We start from the raw sequence: 13657 nt of genomic DNA, 5'->3' as shown, positions 1-13657 counted from the left end.
TAGATTTTTCAATGGCCTTTAACACCCTTGTAAAAAACACGCACACACATTCACACACAGACACACACACACACACACACTGGGGCAGTAGAGACTTTGTCGACCCTCCCCATGGCCACTGCGAGTTAGACCGGGACCATCGTCTCTAACCCCTAATCCCCAGGCGTTAAGCGACCCGTGCCGAGGGGATGCATGGACAAAGGGGTGAAATAATAAGCTAGGCCTTTAACGGAGCCTGTGGGGTACCTGGGCTCCCTCCACAGTAATTGTTCCTTACCGCGTCATGCTGGGCTCTGGCTCTGGAAAAACAAGTCAATTCTTCAATTAGTGGTAGTAGTGTAGGCGACAACCCCTTCGCAAGAGGTGGGTTGTTCAGGTCTCCGCCTAGGAGGCCAGAGGCAATAGTCGGCAGCTCAGTGCGCAGCGCCAGCGTGGGTCACTCAACCTTCCTCTCGGCTAAAAAAACGCCGGTAGGGGTTATTGACGGCCCATGGCTTGTGGAGGTGATGAACCGCAAACGCGATGGGCTTTCGGCCTTCGAGGTGGCGACGGAACAGCTGGACGCCATCATCGACTTTGCGTCATCGAAGCATAATATCAGCAAGGACCTCAAGAGGAGCTTGCAGAAACTTCGAAAGTCGATGCTGGACGCCAAGCTGGAGAGAGCGGTCGGGACGGCCAAGTGTAAACCCGTGAAATCGGTGGAGTCGAGGTTCACCCAGACTGAGGCCCAAGGATTCGCGGACTCGGGCAAGGTCGAATCGACCGAAGGCGTGCCAGCGAAGACGGTGGTGCCAAAGTCTACCCAGACTGAGGCTCAAGTATTTGCGGGTACGTCAGGGGGTGACTGCTCCAACGGAGCAGACACAAAAACGGAGGAGACAGTCTCCAGGGGATGAGCTCCCTGGGGCCGCTCCAAAACGCGGAGGGTTACTACCCCGAACAAGGGTAGTGGGGCTGAAGCTGAACCCGGTCAGGTACTTCCAAAACCGGGAGAGGAAGGACCTGGAAAGGTCCGTCCACTCAGGAAAGACGGTAATAAGGGGTTACGGCAGGCTGAAAGTTCTCAGCCGCACCAGACCAGGGAAGTAGAGGGAATGACGCCTCCTGGACCCTGGTCAAGAACAAGAGGAAACCGAAGACGTCAAGGGCCGAAAAGAAAGCCCAGGCGAATGAGGGTAGCAAGAAGTCTAGGGTAGGCGCCAATCGCTCCAGGGGCGATGCCCTAGTCATCACGGCGGACGAGGCTAAGTACTCGGATGTTTTGAAGGCGATGAGGAGTGACGTCAAGCTCGGTGAACTCGGCGCCGACGTACGTCGAATAAGACGTACCCGGATGGGCGAGATGATACTCGAGCTGAAGCGGGGCGTCTCGCAAAAAGGCGCCGCCTACAAGAAGTTGGCGGAGGAGGTCCTAGGCGAGACGGTCAAGGTGAGGGCACTCACGACGGAGGTGAATCTAAGGGTTAAAGACCTGGACGAGATCACTGAAGTCGAAAAGCTCGTCACGGCACTGCGGCGACAGTGTGAAGTGGAGACGACCACCGCAGCCGTTCGGCTACGGAAAGGTCCGGCAGGGACGCAGGTAGCATTGGTTCGGCTATCTGCAGCGGACGCCTCCAAGGTAGTCAAGTTAGGGAACGTCAAGGTGGGATGGTCGGTATGCCCTGTGCGCATATACGAGCAACCCGAAGTTTGCTTCAAGTGCCTGGAACCGGGGCACAAGCAATGGGACTGCAAAGGCCCTGACAGAAGCAATCTCTGCCGACGCTGCGGATTGGAGGGACATAAGGCACAATGCTGCACGAACCCTCCCAATTGTTTGATTTGTTCCAGCAAAGCTGTGAACAGCAAGCACCCCATGGGGGGTTCGATGTGCCCGGCGTTTAAGCGTGCTGCAAAATCAAAGTGCAGGTAACGCAGCTGGTTTGCTCGGCCTCGCCCGAGTGTTTGGTGTGCGCAGGTTTAGAGGAAACGGCGGAACACGTGTTGTACGTGGTTGTTCGTGTGCTCACGTTTTCGCGCAATGCGTGACCACTTGCTTGCCACATGTGGTCTGGACACTACCCCGGATAACCTACACTGCCAAAAATATCTATATAAGATATATGTGTCGCCGTTATAGATTTTTGCAATAGCTCCACCCTAATATAATCGATATAGAACCACACATAAATTATATAATTGCTAATTCGAGACCACACATAAAGTTTATTTGGATATATATTTTATAAGTAGTTCGCGTGGAGAATGATTATGTGTGCGCTGTTATACATCATAAGTAAAATCTATGGATTTTTGCCAATAAATATGTGTGGATTTTTAGTAGTGTAGTTCGGAGGATGTGTAAAGATGAAGTTGGCTGGAACGCCGTTTTATCGGCTATCGCTCAAATCGTCTCAGAGCTACACAGAAGGTGGCGCGTGGACTCAAGGATGGCTAGTTCAGGCGCAAATAAGAGGTGGTCCAAGGGATCGGAGTCGGCTTCATGGGTCATACCGGTGGTCATGCTCTGTGGTCGAACTCGACCCTTTTATCGAACAAGTGGCCGCGCGAATAACAACATGGTATCGTCGCTTTCGCGGCGTCGGTCAACCGGGCGGGTACGAGCCCGAGGACGGAAAGGGGTCCTTGTCAAGGCTGTGGCAGGCGTAGGCCTCCCGTCGGCAAGTTCTCTGTGTGCTGGCGAATAGGCCCTATCGCAGAAAGGTCAATTTGGGGTGCACGCGGCATCATCATTCTTGATACCAGTCGTGCAGAGGGAAGCAGGCGCGAAGTCGACCCTTCCCACCTTCCGAGGACATAGGGCGTGGTAAGGCCACCTGGAAAGCCGGCAACGCGCTGGCACGATACCATGGTGTTCTTCTAGAAAAGCGAGTTACGATGTTCGGTGCTGCAAGGACACGCAGCTAACCTCGAGGGTGCGTTGTGCACTGGCCCCCCTTTGAAGCATTACTTTCTGGTTGTACCGAAGGGACTATGGGCTTGGCGGCAATGGAAACGTTTTTTTTTTTTTTTACAAGGGAGAATGCATTTACACACTAACCCAGTACACGTGCATTGTAGTTGCCAAACTACCACACGGAAGTGTACTGGAGTGTCGGACTCGACCATACCGGTAATACCGACTAAACTCCCTTGGGCTCCACCATCGTCTCCCCCAGGAACTACCTCCCAGTACTACTTCTGGGGGATGGCAGTACTAAACGTACTCGCTCGTTCTCGCTCACACAGGCACCCGTCCCGTGCGAGACTGACTTGGGTGCTCGCTCTATCGCACCCTCAAACACACCCTACATACTCTGTTGCACCTCTGTCATGCCGTGCGGGTCTAACTTGTGTGCCCACCCTTCTCATGCCATGTGGGTCTAACTTGTATGCCCACCCAAACCCTTGATTCATGCTCATACACTCCATGCTTGCACACACGCTAACGCTCCTATGGGTCTGACTTGTGTGCCCACCCTTCTCATGCCGTGCGGAACTAACTTTTGTACCCACCCTTCTCATGCCGTGTGGGACTAATTGTATGCCCACCTTTATCGTACCATGTGAGACTGCTCACCTCTTTCATTCAGTTCGCGCTGACACATACTACTCGAGTCATTCGACCTAACATTCCCTCTGGCATCCCTTGTGGGACTCTTCGCGTAGGTTCCCACTTCTGACATACCATGAGTCTGACTCACCTCATTCATGCCATATGAGACTAGCTCAAGACGACTCAACTCATTCCTTTCTGTACCATGTGAGACTGACTTGGATGCTCCCCACACTCCTCTGCCACGCCGCGGGGTATCAGTAGTCGTAGGAACCAACATTCCAGCGCTACTCCCAGCGCGGCGTGTGCAGTCCATACATACACCTATTCATTCACCCTTCTGCCATGCTTCGAGGTGACGATCTCGGTTGCCACCCGCTGCGCCATTACCTCTGCATGGGCAGACCATTCACACACTTCTTCGCGTTCGGCACTTTCGCTCTAACTTACCAATCACAAGTTAGTCATGCTTGTCGATTGTTGCTCGGCGCGCCAGATTCTCTGCAAGCTGCAGGCAATCTGAGTGGTTGCAGTCGAGACTGCGTTCCACTTCTCCACCGCTTGACACGTCCTTTGGATAAGATTATCCGGAGTTGTGTCCCGGCCGCAAACGTCTAGCATTGCTCTTCTTTCGACGTCGAAACGAGGACATACGAACAGTATGTGCTCTGCAGTTTCGTCAACACCTGGGCAGTCAGGGCAGACGGAGACCTCCGCGTGCCCAAACCTGTGGTGGTACTGTCGGAAACAGCCATGACCTGACAGGAATTGTGTCAGATGGAAGTGAACCTCCCCATGGGGTCTCCCCACCCAGCTTGATATGTTAGGAATCAGCCGGTGGGTCCACCTACCTTTCGAGAAGTTATCCCACTCGCGCTGCCATCTGGCAACCGAAGTCACCCTGGTACGCTCGCGGGCTCCTCTGGTGCCACGTAGGTCAAAACACTCCTCATCCTCCCGGATGACCAGCCCGACTGGCATCATACTCGCTATCACGCAGGATGCGTCGCGCGATACCGTGCGGTAGGCCGATATCACCCTGAGACACATCAAGCGGTAGGTGCTCTCCAGTTTCTGCAGGTAACTGGTTACCCTCAGTGCTTTCGCCCAAGACGGGCCGCCGTACCTAAGAATAGATGCGGCAACGCCTGCCAGTAGCCTACGTCTACTGGCGCACACCTTGGAGCTGTTGGACATCATCCTCGATAATGCCGCCACAGCAGTCGAAGCCTTCTTGCACGCATATTCGACATGGCTACCGAAGGTAAGCTTGTCGTCTATGATGACCCCAAGAATCTTCAGACTCCGCTTTGAAGTGATCGCGACGTCTCCCACGTGTACAACTGCATGTTGTGCCGACTTACGGTTGCTGACGATAATCACCTCCGTCTCCTCTCGCACTCATCCAGTCCGCCACAGTGCTGATCGCGTGTTCTGCGGTTAGCTCTACTTCGGGGATTAACTCCTCGTAGACCTCTAGGGTTTCATCGTCAGCAAAGCCGACGATTTTCACACCAGGAGGGAACTTTAGCTTCAGAACCCCGTCATACATCAGGTTCCATAGTACCGGCCCCAAGATTGACCCTTGCGGGACTCCTGCGGTAATGGGAACACTTTTCTAACTGGCATCGGTCTCCTATAGCAGCACTCGGTTCTGGAAGTAGCTTTCCAAGATCCGGTACAGTCCCACCGGCAGGCTAAGCCGGTGTAACGAGAGCGCGATGGCATCCCAGCTTGCGCTGTTGAATGCGTTCTTCACGTCCAGTGTCACCAACTCACCGTATCGAATTCCTCGCCTTTTCCGTTGGATCGCTACCTCTGCAGTCTTGATGACTGAATTGATAGCGTCCACCGTGGACTTACCCTTCCGAAAACCAAACTGGTTACTCGACAGGCCATCCGTACCCTCTGCATACCGGGGTGAGCCTGTTGAGGATGATCCTCTCGAGCAGTTTACCCGTCGTGTCGATCAGGCAAATTGGTCTGTACGCCGATGGGCCACCCGGAGGCTTCCCGGCCTTCGGCAGCAGTACCAACTTTTGCCTTTTCCATCTCTCAGGGAAACAACACTCATCCAGGCATCTCTGCATAGCTAGCCTGAACATGTTCGGGTTCGCTATGATCGCTGCCTTGAGTGCACTGTTTGGAACTCCATCGGGGCCTGGAGCTTTGTTCATCGCAAGGGTGTTAGCCACTACGAGTAACTCTTCGTTCGTCACCGGAGCCACCATTTCGGCCACACTCCCAGCGCCTTGCAGCGCAGGAGGAGGCCAGGGACTTGTGGCTCGGGACGGAAGAGTACTTCGATAATCCTCGCCTACCGGTCCGGTGGCCGTTCGGGAGGTGAAGAGCCCCTTTGGTCTTGGCCATCACGATCCTATAGGCGTCACCCCACGGATTCGTATTGGCACCCTCGCACAGGTTGTCGAAGCACGCTCTCGTGCTGCTCTTAATGGCCTTGTTAAGGGCCAGTCTCGCAGTTTGAAACACTTCCCGGCGGACCGCTCTTTCCTCGGTGCGGGCTCGTTGCGTCCTACGTCTAGCATTGAGGCAGGATGATCGTAGGGCTGCAATTTCGGCACTCCACCAGTATACCGGGCGTCTGCCATTTCTTGGCAGGGCTTTCTTCGGCATAGTAGCATCGCACGCGCGTGATAGGACAGCTACCATCGCATCCCCGCTTAGACTGTCGGTGTTGGCCTCCAGTCCTGGGGCCGCGGTGAAACCTTCGCTGTCGAAGTGATTGGCCTTCCACCCACGGCCCTGACAGGGATCACCCGCCCTCGGATGCTGCACACCATAGTTGATCTTGAAGCGAATGGCTAGGTGATCACTATGGGTGTAGCCCTCGTCTACCCTCCAGTCCAGGTCCGAGACCAGACTGGGGCTGAAAACGTTACATCTATCCATGACTCGGCCCCATTTCTACGGAATGTGCTACTGGCTCCGTCATTGACAAGCACTGCGTCGAGTTTTGCAAGTGCCTCGAGTAACGCTTGTCCCTTCTGATTGGTGCAGCGGCTGCCCCATTCCACTGCCCAAACATTAAAGTCTCCCGTTATAACGAACGGGCTCCGACCTACTAGGTCGACCGATAGCCTGTCGATCATCTGGCTGAACTGTTCCATTGGCCACCTTGGTGGGGCGTAGCAGCTACAATAGAACACCCCATTGATCTTGGCTATTGCGACACCCTCCGCGGAGGAGTGTACAACCTCTTGAACGGGGTACCTTCCCGTTCTGCAGATTGCCGCCGACCTAGACCCGTCCGCCACCCAGTTCCCACTGTCGGGAGGGACGTTGTACGGGTCGGACAGGAGGGCGACATCGATCCTTGACTCCGAGACCGCCTGCCACAGCAGTTGCTGGGCAGGTGCACAGTGATTCAGATTCAGCTGTGTTACTTGCACGGCTTTTTCCGATTGGCTTCTCCGAAGGGACACGCAGGCCCGCCCATAGCATGGTTCCGGGCCTGCTTCTTACTGGCGCAGATAAGGCACCCAGGGTGCTTTTGTTGCATTCCTGCGCCTTGTGTCCCTCCTCGCCGCAGCGACGACACATCTTACTTCGGTCTGGGCCCTTGCAGTCATAAGACTTGTGCCCGGACTCAAGGCACCGGTAGCACCTGTCCACTGAAGGTGGGTGGAGCACGCTTACTGGGCATACTGACCAGCCGATCTTCAGCTTCCCTTTCTCAGTAACCTTTTTGGCGTCAGCCACCGGTAGTCTGAGATAGGCTACCTGCATACCAAAGAATTCCCCTCTTAGACGTACAGAGGACCGCTCAACCTCTGTGCCGCACTGCTCTTTGACGGCAGAGACGACGTCTTCCGCGGTCGTGACATCGTCCAGCTGCTTACACTGGAGGGTCACTTCCGCACCCAACGACCTGACCTGAGCGCCGTCACCCAAGACCTCCTGGGCAAGCTTTTTGTAAGCCACCCCGCTGGATTGCGCGCCACGCTTCAGTACCAAGATCATTTCACCGTTCTTGGTACGTCTAACGCTGCGCACATCCTGGCCCAGGGCCGATAGGCTAACGGCCGCTCGCAGCGATTTCAGGACATCGGCGTATTTGTCCTTGTCGGTTTTCACCTACAAGGCCTCGCCTCTGTCTCTCACCTTCTTCGTAGGTCGAGGGGTGTTTGACTTCCGCACCCTACTGACCAGTTGCCAAGGATTCGCATCCCCTTCGGCGAGTACCGATGGCTGGCTGGGGCCAGCTTGTGGCTCAACAACTTGTGCCTGTCTAGTGCCTTTCGCCTTCTTGGGCTCACGCCCTTCAGGCTCCGGTGCACCATCCAGGCGACGCTTCGCCTTAATGGTGTAGTATATAGATGAAGCATACAGAAAAATAATATCAAATTCCAAATTAATGAAAATAATATCGAACGGCAAAAAAAAAAAATATCTTCAACATCCCTTATAACAAGACAGAATGACAGCATCCCTATAGTAAGAAAATGTTTACTCATTGCATTTCCCCTCCGATCGTTCTAATTGGTTGGAGCACACGCTGTCTCACCTATAAAAGAAGATGCATTGCACTAGTTAGGTCATTCTTCACTCGGACGCGATAGACGGAGCATCGAATCGGAGCAGCAGCGGACAACAGGATGCCAACACGGAAGGCATCTCGTGCTTCACACGTCGAATCGTGTTGTTCGGCGGAACGAAAGCGGTGAACGGCGGAACGAGAGCGGAGAACGGTGGTTTGGATATCAACAAGAGGAACACGGCAAACAAAGGTCCTTTTCAGGACCATTAGTTAATTTGAATGATTTTCTGGCTGGTAGCGAAAGCCCTCTTATTGAATAAGTAGCGCAATCCTACCAGCAAGTTGATCAAATCTGGATGTCGGATCACGACAATGGCGAAGTCGGTTTTTGAAAGAACCTACTGAATAAGAGGAAATGATGAAGAGATGAATTATTGAAAATATATTCCAATAGAGAAGGTGGAATATACGGGCTCCTATGGAAAAGGAGGAGTTCGAAACAATATGAAAGTTGGATGACTCCGATAGAAAAGGCGGATGACAATATGTTATAGACTCCGACGGAAAAGGTGGAGGTCTGAGCTATAAAGGACACCGATAAGAAAGACGGATGTCAATTTTAGATTGAAGATTGATGTCGGAAACAAGTTTTGAGAATGAATTTTAGGTTTGCATTCGGAGTGAATACGGTAATTGTATTGATAACTACATTTGGAAATTGTTGTGAAGAATGCAGATTGATTTGAAAATTGGATTTTAGTTATTCTATTTATGATATGTTGTTAGATGGAAGTTCTGAATGAGAATTGGAGAATTGTTTGGATGCTGGGTGTAAAAAATGGATTTGGATACTGAGTTCGAAAATGTAAGGTCGAATGAGTGAGATGAAATTATTCACAGACAATTGGATTTGAAGCTTGTGTATTGAGATTGATTTTAGAGAGTTTGGATGTGTTTTAGATTAGATTGGATTAAAATTGAATTGAAAACTGGGTTTGAAACTTGATTCGATGATTAAAGGTTTCAAATTAGCATTGCGAGCGCAGGATGCCAATCTGGATATGGCGAGTTGGGTTCTCGGTCCGACCAAGCATGTTTTCGTGTGGGAAACATTCTCGACTCCCTGGACATAGTGTATCCATCGTACTTGCCACAAAAGTTACTTACTCACGCAATGGCTAGCATTCAAGTATTAACTAAGCAATCAACAAAACTAATAGATTACTATGTTGAAAAAAACAGAACTTTTGGAATGTAGAGCCATAGAATAAAAAGAAGAAGAAGAGGAAGGAGGAGAAAAAGAAGAAGATTTGACTAGATGATTGAGCACGGGATTTTTTACATTGTTTTTCTTTCTTTATAGGATTTATGTTTACAATGGATCAATCGCCGCGAAATTGCTGGTGGGGATCGATGAGAATTTGTTTTCGGTGAAACTTTTGGATTTATATAATGAAGTTAAGGATAACTTTGAGATTTGCTTTCGATTCGAAGGGTAATTATTTTGATTTGAACTACATTTTTTACGATGCAGCCTTTACGATTGCATCAATGATTGATTTGGAAACTGTTGGATACACTTTGAAACTATGTGTATAGATTATGGTGTTGACAATGTTATTTAGAAGATAGTTCGACGTTTATTTCAGGAACTGAACTTGTATGAAGTTCATTATACCGATTGGACATGCAGATTGATTTGATATGCAGATTGATTTCGAATAAGCAATGCTGAAATAAAAGATCGTCGAAGACATGTGTACATATTTAGATTCTTGTTAAACCGTCATAAGGGATCAAAATCACTAGTTAGCATCAGTTCTGATAACTTACAGAATATATATTGAAAGAAACAGTGAGAATAAAGACCATTTACTCTCATTGGGAAAGGTGTTACATGTGCAAGTGATGTCAAAATTAGATTGGAAATGGAGAATTAATCTCAGAGAAGACTTCTTGCATCCTACACGTATCGTATATGTGATACGGTGATTCAATTTGGATGGGATAGTTATCAGCAGGAAGCAAGCGCAGTTCACGCCTTCAGTTGATGACAAATGATACGCTCCTTTCTGACGTGTAACAATGCAAGATTCGACTATTGGCCATTGAATCACCAGTGTATGCTAATCAGTGGTGCGAATTCTCAATCTCAGTGACTGAAATTGGTTGGATATTGATACCATTCCTTCTTCACACTCACTTCCTCGCTCACTTCCTAGCAGTGAAAAATGAAAAAGGTTAGCAGCAACAATCAAAGATAAAGTAAACAAAAGACCTGTCTTGTCATTGCACACGCAGCCCGCACTGACAGTCTATTCAGTTCACTCGCTGCTGTGTGAATGCGACGGCCCTATATAAATGCATGGGTGAATACTATCACTTGAAAGACAATTACAGGAAATTTGTGCCGAATGATCATCAGCTTCAGCCCGCTGTTGGCAAACCAGCCCGGTGGCAACCCTATCTCACACAATAGGTTTGTTTTGCAGCCAACATTGCGCGACCGTATCCCACTGACAGTTCTGTATCCTAATGAGAATCAAATGTGTTGTTTGTAAACAAAACACATACTATCATGAATTATACACTGAGATGTTGGCTGTAAAAACATGGCGTCGTGCCACCCACCTGTGGCAAACCGAGTTTACTAAGCTACTCCTGCTTTGTCGTTCTGACTGAAAGGCACCGTCATAGGCAAAGAGGAGCAGAGAAAAATACAAAACAAAAGAATCACACTCAGCAGGTATTGTGGATAAATTGCACCACTGATGCTAATAAAGCAAGGCATTTAGGAAATCATAACAGTGACTAAACTCAACGACTTGTACCAAGACATACAGAGCAAGAAGCTATGACTGATAGATATGGTATACACACCTTTACGGATTTGCATAATTAGGACTTGAGTGATTGATATATTGACTTGAGGAGTGATATATAATGTATTTATTGAGGTTAGTGAAAAAACTGGCGATACTCTTGTAGTTACTAAAAGACAAGAACACCGTCTTCGACCAGAGATCGTACAGACTGAACATTTAACACCTAGGAAACGGGCAGGACACATAACACCCAGTGGACCAGGGGAGAAATTTTCGATCACGAAAAGTTTCCTCTTCACAGGGGTGGGAGTCGAACCCACACTCTAACCGCTAACCGCACGGCCATGAAGTCCACAACTTGAGTATTAAAACCTAGATTTTGAGATTAAATTCAAGGAAAATTCAGATATCGGATTTAGAGACATCTCTTAATGATTCAATTTTGAAATTGATTTGGAGGTTGGATTGTACAACTTTATTAAGAAGTTTACCTTGTAATCGGGAGATGATTAAGTTTGGTTATGATATACAAAATTTGCATATTTCCTCTGGTGATTGGTTCCAAAGTTTGAGTTCATTGAGTTGGTTTTATATCGGGTTTAAGATTTGTTGGATTAGAAATAAGATAATTTTGAGAAAGAGTTTTCAAAGAAAATTTTGATGTAGAGATAGTATCAGAAAATTGAATTTTGGTTTGACTGGTTTATTGATTAAACTATATAGGGCTATTATAGAGTCAGTATAAAGCTTGTTAGTTCTGTGAAAGCGTTATAGTCGCAAGTACGGCTTTTGTTTAATGTTACGGTTGCCTGAGCTTTTAAGAATGGAATTACGCATTGGGTTCAGAGTTTAGATGGAAATTGTGTGCTGATGTCTCTATATATCTATTTCTATGCAATTTAGAAGATATTAATTGCAGTAACTGAAATACGGCTCAACTTGAATGTATCTCATTAATCGAATTTTAACTGTAAGTTTAGCTTTTGCTATTATGTGTGTTGTTGGGGTTAATCTTACTAGATATTGGATTTTGGCAAAGTGATGCAAGAATGCAAGAATAAACTTGAAAATTGCTTTGAATAGTGATGGACAGTAGTATTGTATTTTGATTATCGATTGAATTAGAATAATAAATTCAAAAATTGAATTTGTGGTTAGGATTCCAAAAGAAACTGCTAGAATTAAATTCGTAGATGTTTTGAAGATGGTGTAGGGCAAATATTCGCAGGAGTACAGGATGTTAAATCAACAAACGCTTAAGCATTTATGTGAAATCAATCAAAGCTTAAAATAAATTATTTAATGTTCTAAATAGATATAAGAGTACAAGAGGGGAGTATTGTAGTATATAGATGAAGCATACAGAAAAATAATATTAAATTCCAAATTAATGAAAATAATATCGAACGGCAAAAAAAAAATATCTTCAACATCCCTTATAACAAGACAGAATGACAGCATCCCTATAGTAAGAAAATGTTTACTCATTGCATTTCCCCTCCGATCGTTCTAATTGGTTGGAGCACACGCTGTCTCACCTATAAAAGAAGATGCATTGCACTAGTTAGGTCATTCTTCACTCAGACGCGATAGACGGAGCATCGAATCGGAGCAGCAGCGGACAACAGGATGCCAACACGGAAGGCATCTCGTGCTTCACACGTCGAATCGTGTTGTTCGGCGGAACGAAAGCGGTGAACGGCGGAACGAGAGCGGAGAACGGTGGTTTGGATATCAACAAGAGGAACACGGCAAACAAAGGTCCTTTTCAGGACCATTAGTTAATTTGAATGATTTTCTGGCTGGTAGCGAAAGCCCTCTTATTGAATAAGTAGCGCAATCCTACCATCAAGTTGATCAAATCTGGATGTCGGATCACGACAAATGGTAGCGCGTTTGGGTCGCTTCGAACTTGGCGTTTTCTTGCCCTCAGTGGCCGTAAGGGCGGTCGCCTTTTTCACCGCAGTAACACCGCTAGGGGAGGAGAGGTCCTTGGTCTGCGTACCTTTGGCTACCTTCTCTGCTGCCGCTACACGCCTGATATAAGCGTCCTGTTCTTGTCTTGCGACACGAACAGCTTGCCGGAGCACCAACAGGCTCTGCTTAAGCTCCTTGTTGGTGTTCTGCCTGCCGCTTACGAACTCGATGATCTCGTCGAGTTGCTCGGCCACCACCCGTATCCCTGGTAGTGGCTTGACAGGCGTGCAGGCAGGGCTACTCCCCACCACCACTGGAGACTCTTCGGTACTGCCAATAGCAGCAGCCGTCACTCCACTCGCCCCCTCTTTAATAGGGGACCTCGCTAGACCCCTTTTGGCAAAGGGGTCCGTCACCTCCAACTCCAAAGATAGGTTTCGTTCAATACTCATTTCTTATGGGTTCCCCTTGCGGCTGCCGCCGAATCCTACAGGAGTAGTCGCCTTTAGTGATCCCATGGTTATCTATGCCTGCCTTGCGGCAAGCAGGGAGGCCATGCGAGGGTTGACACTTGCGTGTTCAGAGCCAGATCAGCGCAAGTTAGGAAAGGGCATCTGAGCCTACTTTCACCCAGTAGGCAAAACTGGATGGCAGAATTGGGCAGCGTGCTACAAGGCCCGCCACGGTTTTATGGGACGGAAGACAGCCTAGCCATTAGCCCACTCGCCGTTTCGAGTCGGTGTCACCTGGCCCTACTAAGAGAGTAGAATGTCAGACTGCCAGCCCTCGCTTCACAATATAACAATATCCAAATACAAGATCAATACACGCAACCAGTATGCCATAATCAGGGTCTTACTGGTATCAACCCCTGAT

Source organism: Armigeres subalbatus, unplaced genomic scaffold (assembly GCF_024139115.2).
Source record: "Armigeres subalbatus isolate Guangzhou_Male unplaced genomic scaffold, GZ_Asu_2 Contig1008, whole genome shotgun sequence".
NCBI lineage: Eukaryota > Metazoa > Arthropoda > Insecta > Diptera > Culicidae > Armigeres > Armigeres subalbatus.
Note: the sequence above shows the minus strand (reverse complement) of the source record.